This window comes from Branchiostoma floridae, chromosome 4, assembly GCF_000003815.2.
Source record: "Branchiostoma floridae strain S238N-H82 chromosome 4, Bfl_VNyyK, whole genome shotgun sequence".
NCBI classification, from domain to species: Eukaryota; Metazoa; Chordata; class Leptocardii; order Amphioxiformes; family Branchiostomatidae; genus Branchiostoma; species Branchiostoma floridae.
Genome location: NC_049982.1, coordinates 31009638 through 31027635, shown reverse-complemented (window position 1 = coordinate 31027635; position 17998 = coordinate 31009638). Strand labels below are relative to the sequence as shown.

The 17998-nt window shown below is 42.8% G+C and overlaps 1 long non-coding RNA gene across 1 annotated transcript; it reads left to right on the top strand.

Annotated features, from left to right (window-relative positions):
- Positions 1–4718: 4718 nt before the first annotated feature.
- LOC118414878 lies at positions 4719–15038 on the top strand. Its single transcript, XR_004831034.1, has 4 exons — positions 4719–4842; positions 13443–13550; positions 14099–14174; positions 15013–15038. It is a non-coding gene; the product is annotated as an uncharacterized LOC118414878 (long non-coding RNA).
- Positions 15039–17998: the final 2960 nt, after the last annotated feature.

Below are 17998 nucleotides of genomic sequence, written 5' to 3'. Positions count from 1 at the left end.
TGATGTGCGAGCTCATTGGAAACTTGGAAAACTATTCTTTGATTGGTATTTTTGCTGATTCAAAACCTTTTTCCTTTGAATAAGAGTTTTTTTGTGAATATTCATGACCTTAGAATTCTAAATGGTCACAGGACTAGTTATAAGTTACACGTAATTGCATGGAGCACCATTGAGCTCATGACTGCACTATCAAACAGTAAATAAGTGCGTGTCTAGAACCTTTCATACCAAACCAGCATGGCGCCTAGGTGGGTCTACATCTGGACCACAGTGTTTCTTTTGCTCGTGGCATTGACGATGATGAACGGCAGTGAAGACGACACTAATAGAGACAAAGTGACGTCGAAGGCGTGGAAACGTCATCTTGTGAAATATCTCCAACAAAATCGGCTGACGGACACATCCGTTTAACGTAAGGTTGATCCGTTTATCCGTTCAGGAAAAGGTTTGTACCAATGTTCTTTTAAAAGTACATACTGTCGAATATTTCAACGAGATTGTTCAAAGCAAGGTCAAAAGACCAGTACAAGGCAATAAACTAAGGAGTTGGAAATAATTATGCACGGAGATAGCGGTGGACATTTGTTTTGAAGGCTGATAAGTTGTAGACAGTAAGGACATAGTTGTCGTTAAGAGAGTTACATGATTTCGCTGTTCGGGGAAATCAACTGTTGCTGTAGAAGGGCTTGGAAACCGGCAATTAAATAGTGTAGTAATGTGAGTATGAAGAAAACCTATGGTGTTGCGCTGAAAGGCTTTCACCGGAGATCATTGGACCAACAGCTATGGAATTACCGGTAAAAGGAACAGGGTTGTAACGATTCGCCTGTGTGAGAGAGGGTCAAGCTTAGATGCTAACTGATTGCCAATGGCCAGGACGAATTCTTCTTTGAATGCGGTCTAGAAGTTGCAGACAGATCTGAACGAAAATAATGTTCTGTTAACTACTCTTTCAGTAAAATGTTTTGGGTGCACGTTGAAAGAACGCCGGAAATAAGAAATAAAAGATTTTGAACGTTTTTCGCAAATATCAATCTGAATCGATATTTGCAAACTTGTGTTGAATGTTGAAATGTCATATTTCATTGTTTCTGTCTACATGTACAGATCTACATATCAGAGAACAAAGCGCCTGTTATCAGAAATACAACTGGTGGTCTGCACGGTGGAGATGGGTTTGCAGGTCAGTGTTTTTTTTTTTTATCTATGTAGTCATACTCCGATCTTCAGCATTAGCAGCTGTCCTTAAGGGCGCTGACGTAGGTCGCTGAAGTGGTTGTTGATACTTGTCTTAAACTTCTGTTTGTCCCTAAGTGTCACTATGTGCTGAGGCAGTAAGTTCCAGAGTTTTGTTGTGGCCGTGAGGAAGGTACGGCGGTGCGATGTAGTAGCTGATTTCACAGGCTCCAAGGCGTTGCAGTGTTGAGATGTAGACAGGCGGGTTTCACGTCGATGTATATAGGGTTCAGGAAGTAGACTGTTGAGTGGTGCAGGTGCGTCGTGGTTGTACATGGTCGTCGTGGTTTTATCTTCACTTTGTATCGCTAGTTCACCTCTATCTATTTAAACAAAACAGGGTGTTTTGGGAAATTGAAAAAAAAGACGCAGTTTAGAAGCGTATTTTACGAATGTGGAATTGTTATATGTCATAGCTGTGTCTATACATACTGTATGTATGTACAGGTCGGTGTACCAGAACCCTAGGCGATTGTGATCAGAAATACAACTCACGGTCTGGACGATGGAGATGGATTGTAGGTCAGTGTCTTGTCTTCACTTTTGTATCGCTAGTTCACCTTTATCCGCAGGGTAACTTATTTCCGTTATCTTTATTCTGAGAAATTGAGTCAACAGACGGTGCAATAGTTTAAGACTAACTACAATATTTTGAATATATTACAATTTGAATTAACCATTCGTAGCCTTGATATCCCCCAATGCCGGTAAACCCTGTTTTCAAAAACTAGGGATATAGGTAACTCCACGGAAAAAGGTGAACTAGCATAAGGTCAAGTTCGTGGCATGTTGTTGTTTGCCTGCTTGTTTGTTTGTCGAAGGGTTTTCAACAAGGCTATGGCAAAACGTAATGCATATACTGTAATTCTTGGCAACACCTTGATTACAAGGCGGTTGAAGTATTTCGCTAGTTCACGGGGTAACTTATAACCGTCGTCTTCAAAATATTGCAACGTGAAGGCTTCGACTAAATATTGTCATTTGGGGACCCCTGCAACTGAAGCATTAAATACCGACACCCCTACTCCTGAAAGTTGTGTGGTACAGTCCATGGACAGCTGGTCAACCGTCTCCGTATTGGGGAGGGGGATATAGCTGGGATTGATCTAAATTACTAAACACACACATCTGTTATGTCTGGGGGTACGACATTCAGCCAAAATTATTTGAATGATTTTGAAGGTGATGTAACACTCTACATTTCTTTATAATTGTTTTTTTTTTCATCATCTTTTTAGTGACAACGAACTCCAGCTTGAAATGAATGCATTCTGGGATCGTGCAGGTGGGCGTCTGTAACTGACTCATCCTGCAACAGAGAAAAAATCCCTAATTAGCAGGCCCAAATTTGGAAATGTCTAAGGTTTTTCATTAGATGTATTCGTCTGTATAGTGAGAAATACAGCCAGGGCTACCCATCTAGCCGAAGGCTATTATCAAGGTCTAAACATTCTTTGATATATTTACTTACTTGTACACAGTTACGGCTATCTCCTCCCAGAATGTAGTTTAATTTATCTGTTGAACTGAAAATATTAAGTTCTTTATCAGAACAAGCGGAAAGAAATGTGAATGATTTTATGGATATACTCACGTTAGCCTGCATTGTTTAGTAACAAGAATTTTCAGAAGATTAATTTTGTATATGTTTTTAGTCGGTGATAAGTCGCTGTACTTTCGATTGCGTCAATGAATAAAAGCCCGTATGCTCCTCTACAGCATATGGAATATAAGAAATCATTGAAATATGTAAAAAAAAAAATACGGTAATTAGAAAAAGAGGAAACTTGCACAGCAGCTAGTCAACATAGATAAATGAATTAATAAACTAACTGGTCACGGCATGATAGTTTATAGGTATCCCGTATTACGTCATGGGTTACTTTCGTCGTTAGTATGCTAATTCAATGACGGAAATGACAGCAGATTGTCTGGTAGTTTGCATACTGTACAATCCTATTAGATCGTGTCTCATCAAATTGGTGTTGCAGCTTAGTTTGAAGTATATGAAGGTGTAATCAAGTTGACACAAGTACAGAAAGTGGGCTTATATAAAAACGGTCTACAGTATTATATATATATATATTACTATGGGCGGTTTTCTATAAGCCCTTATATATCTATATGTGTATGTATCCATGTTATCAAATCATCTGGACTATGAGTAAACAATGCTTGGAATATGTTTAGAGGGTGCCTGTCACTAGTGAAGGCGTTATGTTTCACGTACACGAAACGACGTGATATAGACATTTCCTCAATTGAGTCTAGTATATGAGTATAATAGAATATGAGTAAATCGCAAGGGTGCAACCAGCGGCCGTTGTCGCAAGCAACAAAGTAGATTACCTTACCCTAGGAAAACAATACTAACTCTTGTTGTAACAACATTGAACAAAATACAATCGCAATTTGTCCGTTATGTTCTCCTGTTGTGTTGTCCTTTCATTCATTTTATGGAAACACCCGCTCCGAAGAGCTCACTAACTTGCTCTTACTCACTCACTCACTATTACTTACTCACTATTGAGGAGAAAATGGCGCAAAAATGAAACTAGTTCCTAGCATCTGCTTGCATCAGTTTTTGGCCTTTGCAAAAGAAAAAAAAAAGCTTTCAGCCATGCTGAAAATCGTATACATATTAAAAAGCAGATGCAAAATTAGCAACTACATGCAGATTTAAGACAGAAAAACATTGGAAAAGATATTATGCAATTGTCAATTTCAGTTCCCGAGAAGAAGCTATTAAAGCACAAAAATGAAGAATCTATTGTTCTGTATTTATACTCTATGTGTTCGGTCATTTGTTCAACTTTTGGGTGGGTCAAACTCTTTTTCATTCGCACTCTTCTATTAGTTTTGATTTTTCCAGAGAATTCATATAATCAAATCAATGTAAGAAGAATGATTATTTATGATAATAGAAAACGGAATATAGGATGGGACATCGAAGCTCTTGAAGGCCTTCTTCAAGTGACATTTCCAAACCGGGGCCCGGCCGGGCAGCTTCCGGGAACGAAAAGACACAAAACTACACAAAACGTAAAGAGAATAGTCGTGTGCACTATTTGTGCATATTTTTACGTATACATTTCTAGTTTTCGTTTCCACAAACAGCCTGGCCGGGCCCCGGTTGTGACCTTAGCCTGAAATGGGCTATGAAAAAAGGCAAAATGTTGTACGGTGTGTGAAACTATGGACATTAAATGCACCTGATTCTTTGAAGTGGTAATGTTTCTAATTAAAAACTATTCATGTGCCTCTTGCGGATAACAGTTATCTGTGCACTATGAATAGCCGCGACCTTCGAATGATAAATGGTCACAGGACTAGCTATAAGTCACACAAAATACATGGGAGCACCAATGCGCTCGTGACTGCACTATCAAACACTCTAGAACCTTTCATATCAAGCCAGCATGGCTTTTAGGTGGATCTACATCTGGACCACAGTGGTTCTGCTGCTTGTGTCATCGGCTATGGTGGATGGTAGTGAAGACGACACTAAAAAAGACAAAGTGACGTCGGAGGCGTGGAAACGTCATCATGTCAATAATCCCCAACAAAAACGGCTGAAGGAAGCGTCAGCTCATCGTAACAGAAAAGGTTAGAACCAACGTACTTTTAACAGTACATACTGTAGAACCTAATCAATATTCTGTGAGCATTTTCTGTAACATTTTTGCGACACAGGTTGAAGTCTTCCGGGAGTGTTTTCTCATTTCTAACCAATAGAATCGTATAATGACGTGATACTTACGTCACACAAAAACCGTCCCAGGATGCCCAAAAGGCCGGTTTGAATAGGGTTAAGATTGGGATCTTGAAGATTAATCAGGCTGGTAACATGTAATAACAGTAAGCAACTCTTCTCAGCGACCATCTGTCCATTACGACCGCTTTTTCTCGGTCCCGAAAATTTACCCCATTGACGTAAGCATTGAGCGACCTCTTCACAGCGACCATCTGGCCAACGCGACCGCGACCGCCCAAAATTGGGACCGCACAGGACCAAATACCTGTCCATAACGACCGAGTCATTTGCAAATATTGAGGTGTCATCGATTTTCGATGATAACTAGCACAATTTTGTACCGAAATCGGCCAGTTTGCGTCGGATTTTGACTGCCATTACGATGATATGTTCAAAATAAAGATGGCGGCGGATGCACGTGTAATAGAGTGCAGTATGTGCATGTACACTCATGTCTAGAAGATACCAAACTTGTAAGTCACTCTCACTAAGTTCTGGGATGGCACAAGGAACACTGTGAGCCATTACCCAGGAGAGTGTTAATCACCGTTCCTCCGGTGGGGAGCAGGGCTCTTTGGTCAGTTAGCACGATCTGTACAAGGACATCACCATATTTGGGACACAGTCCTGTGGCTTCCCATCAACTGCCCAGGATATAAGTCATCATGATTAAGACACAGAAAAATGTAACTTTCACTAATAGATAAGGAAACATATAAATAGGAGAGCAGCACTATTGTACACAGCGAGATTGGAGAGAGTTAAGATCAGAGAGAGAGAGTGAACAAAGAAGTACCGACGTAGCACCGACTCCTCGTGTTTTCTTGGGTTTTGTGTGTACGAACTAACATCGGCAGCTAATCGCACGAACTCCATGTAAGGGACGCCATCGAAACCAGCTACCACACTACCACTACCCTTACATCTGGTGGATCAGCGGTTGGGATTAGTTGCAAGTGCACCGCCCGGAGGACCTGAGGAGTCGAGAGCACCATCATCGCTACAGAGGACTGAAGACAGGAGGTAAGTGCCTTGTTTGTGGGTTTGAGGAGGAAACACACACGCTTTTGCCTGACCGCTCTGAGATTTCTTGTGTGAGACATACTAGTAATTCATGATGGATAACCAGAACGCAAACGATGAAGTTCCGAATGGTCAGAACGCACCGGTAGATCCAAACGCGCCAGTAGATCCGAACGCACCCGTAGATCCGAACGCACCTGTAGATCCGAACGCGCCTGTAGATCCGAACCCTCCGATTAACCAGAACGTACCTGCAAATCCACAATTAGCTGGCTTAAACGTCGGACTGGGGTACACGCCATTTGACAGGAAGTTACCAAAATTCACGGGGACAGGAACAAGTATGACTGTCGAGGAGTGGATTGACGAGGTCGAGGGAGCGTTCCAGTTGTTTAACGTGCCAGCAGGGCACAGGGCCGGGTTATTGTATAGACAGCTAGAGGGCGAGGCCCGTAGACAAGTTAATGTGTTGTCTAATGGCGACCGTGCGGATGTCGAGAGGCTAAAGGACAGGCTCATCGAGGCGTTTGGGGACACCGCCCCTGTGTCAGTAATAATGGGCCAGTTCTACTCCCGTGTTCAACTGTCACGTGAGAGCCTGCAAAAGTATGCTCTGGCCCTACAAGAGTTACTGAAGAGAGCAGATAGACGGAGGGGTGAGCCCTTGGCCGATAATGACGTCATCCTGAGAGACAGGTTTTTAGATGGCATAAGAGATGAATGGCTTCGCCGGCAGTTGCGAAGGGAGGTTATGAGAGCCCCCGCCGATAACCCTATAACGTTTCGAGAAATAAAGGAAGAAGCTTTCCATCTTAGTGGAGAGTGGGGGGCGAGTACAAGGCCTGTTCAGACCCAGCAAATGTCAATGGGAGGCGAGGCGGATGAATTGTCGCGTCTCCGAATGGACACTGCCAGAGCGCTAGAAGATATCCGTAAGGAGATAGCTAGGCTAGTTGTGCGCCCAGCTCCCATGAACGTCAACAATCAGGCTGCACGCGGCCCGACAGGTCCTTTCCCCAGAAATAGGCGGGATCCTGCTTCGGGACGGCCGATCTGTAATCGCTGTGACCAAGTGGGTCACATAGAGAGGTACTGTAGAAGTGACGGACGTCAGGATGTAAGGTTGGCAAATCCCGCGGTCAACCCAAACTAACTCACTCCGCAACCACGGGCCCTGGTAAGCGGAGTGGACAGACAGTAGGGTCCGCTGTAGTAAATGATCACGACTCCACAATAGTGAAAAGCATCAATAGTGAAGTAAACTCTGAGGAGCAGCAGGAGGCAGCTGAATCCAGCAGAGACCAAGTAGATAGTATCAAGAATGATTCTTTGTTAAGTAGAACAGTAGGGGGGTGTAGAATAAGAGATGTAAACTTCGAGGGGAAAACTGTGCCGTGTTTGATTGACACAGGATCTCAAGTAACCACCATGACGCATAGCTGTTTTAGAATGCACTTTGGGAGTAACGGAGAAAGACTGAAGGACACAGCCAGCTGGCTGAGGTTAACCGCGGCAAATGGCCTGCCAATCAAGTGCGTTGGGTATTGCGAATTAGATGTCACATTCAAGGGGAAAGTGTTACCAAAACGGGGAGTAATCATTGTAGAAGATGAGGGGGAAGGGCCAGCACCTGGTGTTTTAGGTATGAATGTTTTGCAAGGATTCGGGGACCAACCAACAGGGGTAGATGTTAAGGATGAGGAGCAAAATTTGGACCAGGCATGGAAGGAAACCATTAAGTGTATCAAGAAACAAGAGTCGTTTGCTAGGGCGGATGGGCGAGTAGGTCTCGCACGTCTGGCCGGCAAAGATAGAGTGACTGTACCAGCCGGACATGAGATGATCTTATTTTGTAGAACACGCCCTGGGCCAGACGGCAAACCCTACTCCGTATTAGTTGAGCCCCCAGAAGCAGGTTGTCTTCCCAGGGATATTCTTGTAGCACGTACTTATGCACAAGTTAGGCATGGCAGAGTGCCTGTCCGAGTAGCCAATGTCGCAGAATATGACATTCGAATAAGCCACAATGCAGTCTTGGGAGAGTTGTACCAAGCCGAGGTCCAACCTCAGGGGAACATAGAATTTGCAGAAGTTAGTCAGAATGAGATTCGTGTAGACTTCCGTTCCTGTACCAAGGAGGAAGAAGCCCAGGTCCATAGTAGTACTAGTATTAAGCCTAAAGTTGACTTGTCTGGTGCAGACTTAACAGAAGAACAGAAGCACAAATTGGAAAAGTTTCTAGATGAACATTCTGATGTGTTCTCCTCACATAAACATGATTTCGGCTGTACGGATGCAGTTACTCATAGGATACCAACTGGTGATTCACCTCCCATCAGGGAGCCTTACAGAAGAATTCCTCCCGCTCTGTACCAGGAAGTCAAGCAACATGTGAATGATATGCTAGAACAGGGTGTGATCAGGGAGAGCTGTAGTCCCTGGGCATCAGCTGTTGTACTAGTTCGTAAGAAGGATGGAAGTTTAAGATTTTGTGTTGACTATCGTAAGCTTAACGCAAAGACACATAAGGATGCATTTCCGTTACCGCGTATCGAGGAATCCTTAGACGCGCTGCAGGGGGCTAGCCTGTTTTCGACCCTGGACTTAGCTAGTGGGTACTGGCAGGTGAAAATGGATGAGAAGGACCGAGAAAAGACTGCTTTTTGCCTACCGTTCGGCTTGTTCGAATTTGATCGCATGTCGATGGGTTTGACCGGAGCCCCGTCAACATTTAGTAGATTAATGCAGCGTTGCCTAGGAGACCAGAATCTCGAGATATTGCTTATTTACCTAGATGACATCATTGTTTTCTCCAAAGATTTTGACGAACATTTGTCCCGCCTAGACTTAGTTTTCACTAGACTCAAGTCATACGGATTAAAACTTCGGCCAGACAAGTGTCATTTGTTCAGAAGAAGAGTAAAGTATTTAGGTCACGTGGTTTCGAAAGATGGAGTAGCCACGGACCCAGAGAAATGTTCCGCATTGCGTGATTGGCCAGTACCAAAAACCAGCAGAGACGTAAAGTCGTTCGTTGCCTTTTGTTCCTATTATCGCCGTTTTGTAAAGGACTTTAGTAAAATAGCCGCCCCCCTGCATCGGTTAACCGCAGGCAAGAAGAAAGATCAGCGTAACCCTCCACCGTTTGTATGGACAGATGACTGTCAGAAGGCATTTGATACTTTACGTCAGCATTTAATGAGCGCCGACGTGTTAGCTTACCCTGATTACAGCCTACCTTTTGTATTGTACATTGATGCTAGCCATGAAGGGCTTGGGGCAGTTTTATCTCAAGTGCAGGATGGGAAAGAGAAAGTTATTGCATATGGCTCTAGAGGACTTAGACCAGCGGAAAGGAACATGGAGAACTACAGTTTATTTAAGTTGGAACTGCTAGGATTGAAATGGGCCGTAACAGAGAAGTTTAAGGATCACTTGTATGGTTCTAAGTTTACAGTTTACACCGACAACAACCCGCTGGCTCACCTTAATACAGCACAACTAGGTGCGATAGAACAGCGTTGGGTGGCGAGACTTGCCAACTTTAATTTCGAGATCAAATATCGACCAGGAAAAGATAATGCTAATGCAGACATATTATCACGTCTCGCGGACAGGAATAATGTAGACCAGGAAAGTGATGACAGGGTGACTGTCACGGCTCAGGTAACCAAAATTTTCTGTGATAGATACAGGCCTACATCAAAACCTACCCTTCCAGAGAAGATAGTGAAAGAACCCCTTTCTGATCAGGAACCTGGTGCGCCATTGTCAGGGTACACTAAGACAAGGTTAGCACAACAGCAGCAAGACGATCCCACTCTAGAGAGGGTACATCACTATGTGAAACGGGGTCGCCTCCCTAATGATCGAGAACGTAATCTAGAGACTCCAGACGTGCATAAGGTACTACAGCAATGGGAACGCTTACATTTGAGAAATGACGTACTATATAGGACAGCTTATGACTCAGCTGCTCAGGAGGGTAGATGGCAGTTGGTTCTTCCTGCTGCACTCAAACAGGAAGTATTTAGCCTTGTACACAGTCAAGCAGGCCACTTTGGGGCCAGTCGTGTCATTGATTTGCTGCGCATGAGATTCTATTGGCCTGGCATGGACGCAGATGTCAGACATTGGGTTCGCACGTGTGAAAGATGCTGTCTAAGGAAAACCCGAATCCCTAACAATCGCAGCCCATTGGTGAGCATAAAGACTTCTGCTCCCCTCGAGATAGTTGCCATGGATTTCTTAAAAGTTGAACAATCAAGCAGCGGACATGAAAATATATTAGTAATAACAGACCACTTCACCAAATTTAGTGTAGCAGTGGCTACCAAGGACCAGACAGCACCCACAACAGCCAAAGCTCTTTGGAAACATTTCATTATGCCGTACGGTTTTCCTAGAAGGCTCCACTCAGACCAGGGCGCTAACTTTCAGTCATCCACTATCCGTGAGTTATGTAAATTGTATGGAGCTGCCCAATCTAGAACCACTCCGTATCACGCACCCGGGAACGGTCAGTGTGAAAGGTTCAATAGGACGCTACTTAACATGTTAGGAACTTTGACATCCGAGCAGAAAAGGAGATGGACAGAATATCTACCTGATTTAGTGCACTCATACAATAACACCGTTCACAGTACTACAGGGTACTCTCCGTACTTCCTAATGTTTGGCCGACAGGCACGGCTCCCCATTGACCTCACGCTAGGGACAGATCTTAATGACACACAAGACGAGGAAATGACTTATGACGAATGGGTCAAGGATCATTGGAAACGGTATAAATACGCTTATGATGTAGCCAAAGAACACTCTGATGCAGCTAAAGCTAGTCAGAAGAAGAATTATGATCGCACTGCCAAAACGTCTCCATTACTACCAGGAGAAAGGGTTTTGATATTAAACAAGAAATTTCGAGGTAGGCATAAACTAAAGGATAGATGGGAAGCTATACCTCACGTGGTCGATAGCCAGCCTAATGAAGATATGCCTGTGTACGTGGTCTCGCCTGAAAGGGGAGAAGGCCCCACAAGAACCTTACACCGTGACATGTTAACACCTTGTACTTTTGCCCCTCGAGAAGTCAAACGCAGAAAAAGGCGTGACCCACCGACTAATGAAATCCCTGTAGACGGAATAAATGATACTGAGGGTAACCATGAAGGCAGTGATGATGATAACGATGATCAGGAAATACCAGTCTTACTCATAAACGAACCTGTAGCACCGGTAAATGTACCCATTGCGCCGATCGTGAACGTACCGGTGGACAATCCTGATATTCCGCCACCTGACCCGGTAGAAGTTATACCTGACCAACCTGATGACGAGGAACGGAACCGATATCCGATTAGAGCCAATCGTGGTGTACCACCCGATCGGTATGGAAACTGGCAAAATAGGATAGAGGCAAGTCCGACAGGGACTGTAGAATCATTCAGACAGCGCGCAACAGGATTTCTGCACTCGATGTTTCAAATCTTGGTAGACGGTATTCTATGAAGTAAAACATTGTTTCGGCCATTCGGATTTCCAGCCAGTTCGGGGAATGAGTAGTTAGAGGGCTGTAGTCCGGTGATTCGTCTTCTTGGAAACCCAGACTTCGGGGACTGGATTTTATTCAGATGGGAGCGAGCTCACCGTTAGATGAACTGGTTGGTTTTCTTGCTAAATTTGAGATATAGAACTAGTTGTGCTTATGAGTTTAAGATAGTACAGACCCTCAGGAACATATAGCGAGATATGTCCTACAGGTGATCTGAGATTACCTTTAAGATAATAGGAGAAATAAGTGTCAGGTAATTTAGAGCGGTCGGGCTGTTGCGTTGTGTGTTTTCGTCCCTCTTCCCCATACAGGCACAGTGCGGATGGCAGGATTTCACGGCTCTTTGGGAACCCAACCGTGTCACCTACGTCTCCAGGACAACGGCTTGCAGATCAACCTCAACCAGGACTTCTACAGCGTAAAAGTGTTCAACGCCGGCGGTACATCCGACAGGGCCCCGGGGGACTATCGGAAGGATCACCGCAAGTTCGGGACCTGCGTGCAGTATGAAGACGGGCCGGGGGACGAGTTCACCTGTGCAGACGAGTCGAGACGACGACCGAGAGAAGAACCCGTGAAGCAAGAGAAGAGAAGAAATATGAACTGAAAGTTTATGAGATCATGATGATATGAACTGTGGAAATGACGAATTATGAGATGAATTGTGAAAATAATTAAGTAGAAGAAAAAGTTATGTAACCGTTGCAACTTGTATGTTAAGAAACGATCGTATTTTTCTATTCTTATTAAGCGTCGCTTTTATATAACCGTCGATAACACTGTAACAATTCCGTTTTCATTTATTATTGTAACAATTATATATTATTTCTAGTTTTGTACTAATGTTAACTATATTGATATATATCTTTATAATAACGTCGCCGGGACGGCTCTGTTTTGAAAGGGGAGGATGTAATAGAGTGCAGTATGTGCATGTACACTCATGTCTAGAAGATACCAAACTTGTAAGTCACTCTCACTAAGTTCTGGGATGGCACAAGGAACACTGTGAGCCATTACCCAGGAGAGTGTTAATCACCGTTCCTCCGGTGGGGAGCAGGGCTCTTTGGTCAGTTAGCACGATCTGTACAAGGACATCACCATATTTGGGACACAGTCCTGTGGCTTCCCATCAACTGCCCAGGATATAAGTCATCATGATTAAGACACAGAAAAATGTAACTTTCACTAATAGATAAGGAAACATATAAATAGGAGAGCAGCACTATTGTACACAGCGAGATTGGAGAGAGTTAAGATCAGAGAGAGAGAGTGAACAAAGAAGTACCGACGTAGCACCGACTCCTCGTGTTTTCTTGGGTTTTGTGTGTACGAACTAACATCGGCAGCTAATCGCACGAACTCCATGTAAGGGACGCCATCGAAACCAGCTACCACACTACCACTACCCTTACACACGTGTGTGTGCTTGATATTTGCCATCAAACACAACGGTAACCATTTATACTATGCATCGGGCATGTTGTGAGTCGATACTCTTCTAACCGACCACTTGACCAAATCGACCGCTTTTTCCCGGTCCCCCGGGTGGTCGTCTTGGGCAGGTTTGACTGTATATGCAATAGCATAGGTTTGCCTTCCCATTCATGCATGTAATGTTGACTTATAAATACAGTGTAGATCTATATAAATCTTATGTAGCTATTGCCATGATACTACTAAATTTTATAGCTTTTAATTATTGTAATACAGTTTACCATTCATACGACTCCTGGGCTTCTACCTATATTTGAAAAGGCTGTTTTTTGTATTGGAAACTGATATACGGCGAAGATAATAATGATGCTGAAACAATGTCATGTTTTGCAAGTTTTTTCAAGTATTCCGTATTAAATTTGAATCTTTTTTAATTCCCAGACAAGACATTAGAGAAACTCTTTCATGAGGAAAAACGTAACGTGCAAGGATGGCCGGCTCGTCTTGGAAAGAAGGCGACTGAAGACAACACCGACTATCTCGTGAGGGGTAAGTTGCTGACTAGAGCATGTATGCCTATTAGATATTGTAGCTTTTTTGCACAATCGGTAATATCTTTCTCTAGCTGACGTTTCAATGTATATCAGATATCTTCCTCAGAGCTTCTAAGTGAGGTGCTGATTCTTGGCGCTATACGTAGCCGATGTTGTTCGTGCTTTTGTGACCAGAACGCAGTGATGAAACGGGGGGGGGGGGGGGGAGAGAAACTTAGCCACATTAGGGATTGTGTTCTCGACGCAAAAGCGCCACCTACATCGGCTACCAAGAGGCGAGAAGCAGTAATCCAGTCAGAAGCCTTGAAGAAGATGTCCGACGGGCATCGAAAGGTATAAGCAGGTGAGAGACAGTACTGGTTGTACAAAAGAAAACGCCAACATCGTATGTTCAATTGTTTACAGCGAGACGAAATTATTTCCCTACTATATCTCTGTTTGGATGAAAAAAAGATCTTTTGGGGTACTTACCAGTTCATTTGCCGTAACATTGTTTCAACATTGACATCCAAGAAATACGTGGTGTGTCTCTACCTTGTACAGATCTGCAAACCAGAACACAACGCGTCTGTCATCAGAGATACAACTGGTGGTCTGCACGATGGAGATGGGTTTGCAGGTCAGTATCTGGTCTTCGCTTTTGTATCGTAACATCAGCTCACCTTCATCTGCAGGGTAACCTATTTCCGTTATCAAAAAAAAAAAATTCTAACGGTATTTAGGGAAATTGAGTCAATCGACGGTGTCATAGTTTAAAACTAATTACAATATTTTGAATATATTGTAATCTGAATCCACTATCCGTAGCCTTCATATACCCCGCAAACCCTGATTTCAAAACAACGGGTATAGGCTACTCCTCGAATAATGGTGAACTAGCGTTATTTCACACTCGTCGCATGTTGCAATTGTTGTCTGTTTGTCGAAGAATTTTCAGTAAGGTTATTGAAGAAGTTAGCATCGACAAAGATTGTACGGTAGTATTTTAACAACAATACGTCTGGGGTATTTTGTTTTTAACGTTAGTTCACCTTTATCTGCGGGGTAACCTATATTCGTCGCTTAAAACCGGTATTAATGGACATCAAGTCAACGGACAGTGGTTTCAAATTGCAATATCTTCAAAGTATTGCGATGAGAACAGTCATTTGGGTCTCGAAGAAACGTTGTCATTTTCGAACCCATGGCAGTATTTAAGACCAACACCCCAATTACTAAAAGCAGTGTGGTATGATTTATGTACAGTTGGTCAACCGTCTCTATTTGGGGAAGGGGTGGAGATAGCTGCGGGATCGACTAAACGGGTAAACTTTACGGTAAAGAAGGGAAGGATCATTAACACCTGTAAGGGTTATGGTGACGTAAGATTCATCAAAGGTTGGAATATTTTGACGGAGGTATGAGAGATCTTCAAGTTCTAGTTTGATAGTTTTTTTTTCTCTCTTTCTTTCTTTTAGTCACAGCAGCAAATGACTTCGTTCCACAGCAGCAAAGGACCGTGCAGGTTGGCGTTTTGTACATAACTCATCCTGCAACAGTAAAAAAATATAACCTCTCATGTACGTGGCATGGTCTTCACATCAGAAGAAGAACACATTGCTGCATCGATGTGACAGTTCATAGCTTTGTATGGGTACCTCCTTCAGGGTCATAGCTAGTGTGCATGTGTGTGTGTGGGGGGGGGGGGGATTTAGTGATTTAGTCATATTTCTTTGGCTGGCTTTTATTTCATGGGGGGTGGGGGTGTGCTTTGCGTTGGGCCGAAATTTCCTTCCACGGCAAACTACCTTCCACGGCAAACTACCTTCCACGGCAAACTACCTTCCACGACTTTAGAGAAGCTAAGCCAAAGTTGAAAATCGCAAACCAGCAAGCTCGACCCCTTAGAATAAAAGTCAGCCCCGGTAGAGTCTGCAAATGAGGCCTACTGTATGTAGTTTTTGATAGGTGGATAAATATGACATCTCCTACGATGAAAAAAGCACGTCAATACATTAACGTTGTTTTGTGATTAGAAAAGATAGGGAAACCGGTTATGCTACGGTTTCCAAACCGGGGCCCGGTCGGTATGTTTGTGGAAACCAAAAATAAAAATATTTATCAAGTAAACACAGTCCTTATTCATATAACTAATTCCTTTACGTTCTGTGTCTTTTGTTGGTAATCATATGATACTTTTTGTTGCCGAAATTAAAGCTGCCTATGTGTATGTGCCTGGAGCAGTAAGCCATACCTAATTGTAATACAGAACTCTTTATTGACACAACAAAAGTACAGCGATATTTCTGGCTTATAAACCAACACCGTTTACACCAACGAATTACGTACCTACATGTATGATTATCAATAGATATTTATAAGTCAACATGCTGAGTCTAAAGTAAATTTACACTAGTGGTTCTAAGGTCTAGACATTTTTGTATTTTGTACATAGTAACGGTTATCACCTCCAAGAATGTAGTTGAATTTATCTATCAAACTGAACGTTTTTATTTTTTTTCAGAGCAACCGGGAAGAAATGTGAATGCTTTAATGGAACCACTCATGTTAGCCTGTATTGTGTAGTAAAATTTTAATGTTCTTTATGTATATCTGTTTTTAGATGACGATACGAAATTCGCTGTACTTTTGATTGCGGTAATGAATTAAAGCCAGTATGTTACTCTACGGCAATATGCTTCATGTGTTGCATATATAATATAAGAAAGTCTTGAAACAAGTAAAACATATACTGTCATCAGAAAAAGGTGAAACTTGCACAGCAACTGTTCTGCATAAATAAATAAATCAATTGATAATAATAAACTGGTTATGGCATGATAATTAGGTATCCCGCCACGGATAATGTTCGTCGTAATACCCCCCCTCACATTATATACGATCTTATCTTCGCACGTACTTCGCGATCAAAGGAAGGTTGGCTGATCTTAAGATGGTCTTGCATATTTTTCGCCCAAAAACTGCCCCCCTCACATATAAGCAAGACTCGTGCGATCGACGGTGAATAAATCTATGATAATGAACTTTCCATGACTTCTTGGTTATGCTTATTTTGTTGTCGAATTTTTTTAACCAATGAATGGAATGAGCGGGCATATAGAAATGCAAAAGAAAGGGAAAGTGTGTCACAAAGCCATCCTACATACTACCACAGGGTCCCACAATGTTAGAATTACCCTCACATTCCCAGAAATTCAATATTTGTAAACAAACGGAAGTCAGACGAACGTCGCCCGAACGTCGCTCGACTGACGGGCGTTCGCCATCCGATTTGCGCTCGATGATTAATAACTATGTCTGTGCTCGCCTATCGGTCTTCAATTGTTGGATTGACGCAAATTTTGTTCAACCTTTCTAACAACTTAGATTTCATGATGAAGACAACTTTTTTTGGAGGGGGGACAAACTTTTTTTCATTCACACGCCATGCATATAATCTAGGTAATGTGGCCTTAGCAAGAACTATAATGATAGGGAATGGATATTAACATTAAAAAAGATATGACTGGGAATAGGACATCTAAGCTCCGGAAGTTGACCGCTCTATCCATTAAGCTATTAGCCCGACTCTTTGACAAGCTATTTATAGTTCAAAGCTGTTCCTGTGCTTCCGATTGACTTTTCTTTGCGCTATTAACAAGAGGTTCCTGTCAATAATTTTGACCTTCGTGTTCTAAATGGCCGTAGCCGGGCGTAGGACTAGCTATAAGTCACACAAAATTCATGGGAGCACCAGTTCGCCCGTGACTGCACTACCAAACAGTCAACTCTAAGTGCGTATACAGATCATTTTATATAAAGCCAGCATGGCGTCTAGGTGGGTCTACATGTGGACCATGGTGTTTCTGTTGCTTGTGGCATTGACGATGGTGGACGGCAGTGAAGACGCTAAGAGAGACAAAGTGACGTCGAAGGCGTGGAAACGTCATCATGACAACACCGACTATCTCGTGAGAGGTAAGTTGTTGACTTACTAAAGCAAGTATACCTACTAGAACGAACGTTCATTAGTTGTACATTATAAGAATAATAAATTGTTGTCCGACACAGCTGGGCAACACTGCTGCTAAAATCAGGAGAAACCAGACTGCCAATCTCGTATAGGACTTTTCATAAGTTTATTTTTATATAACCGAACAGAAGAAAAGGGGGGGCATTGTAGGTTATGAAATTAGTACGGTAACCGTTAATGCAAAAAAATGTCCCTTCTGGTCTTTTTGCATGAATCATGATGCAGTTTAATGAGCAGAAATTATTAACAACTTTACTTTGTCAATATAGTTGCAAAGCAATGTACTATCATACTAGTAATCGACAAATGCAAAAGAAGGTATTTCTGATCTACACAAAGCATAATCATGGCCGTTTGGGCCCCGTTTGGTCATCTTAGTGGCAAAAACTGTTGGGGTGTGTTAGGGAGAAAAGTACCCATATGATAAAGGA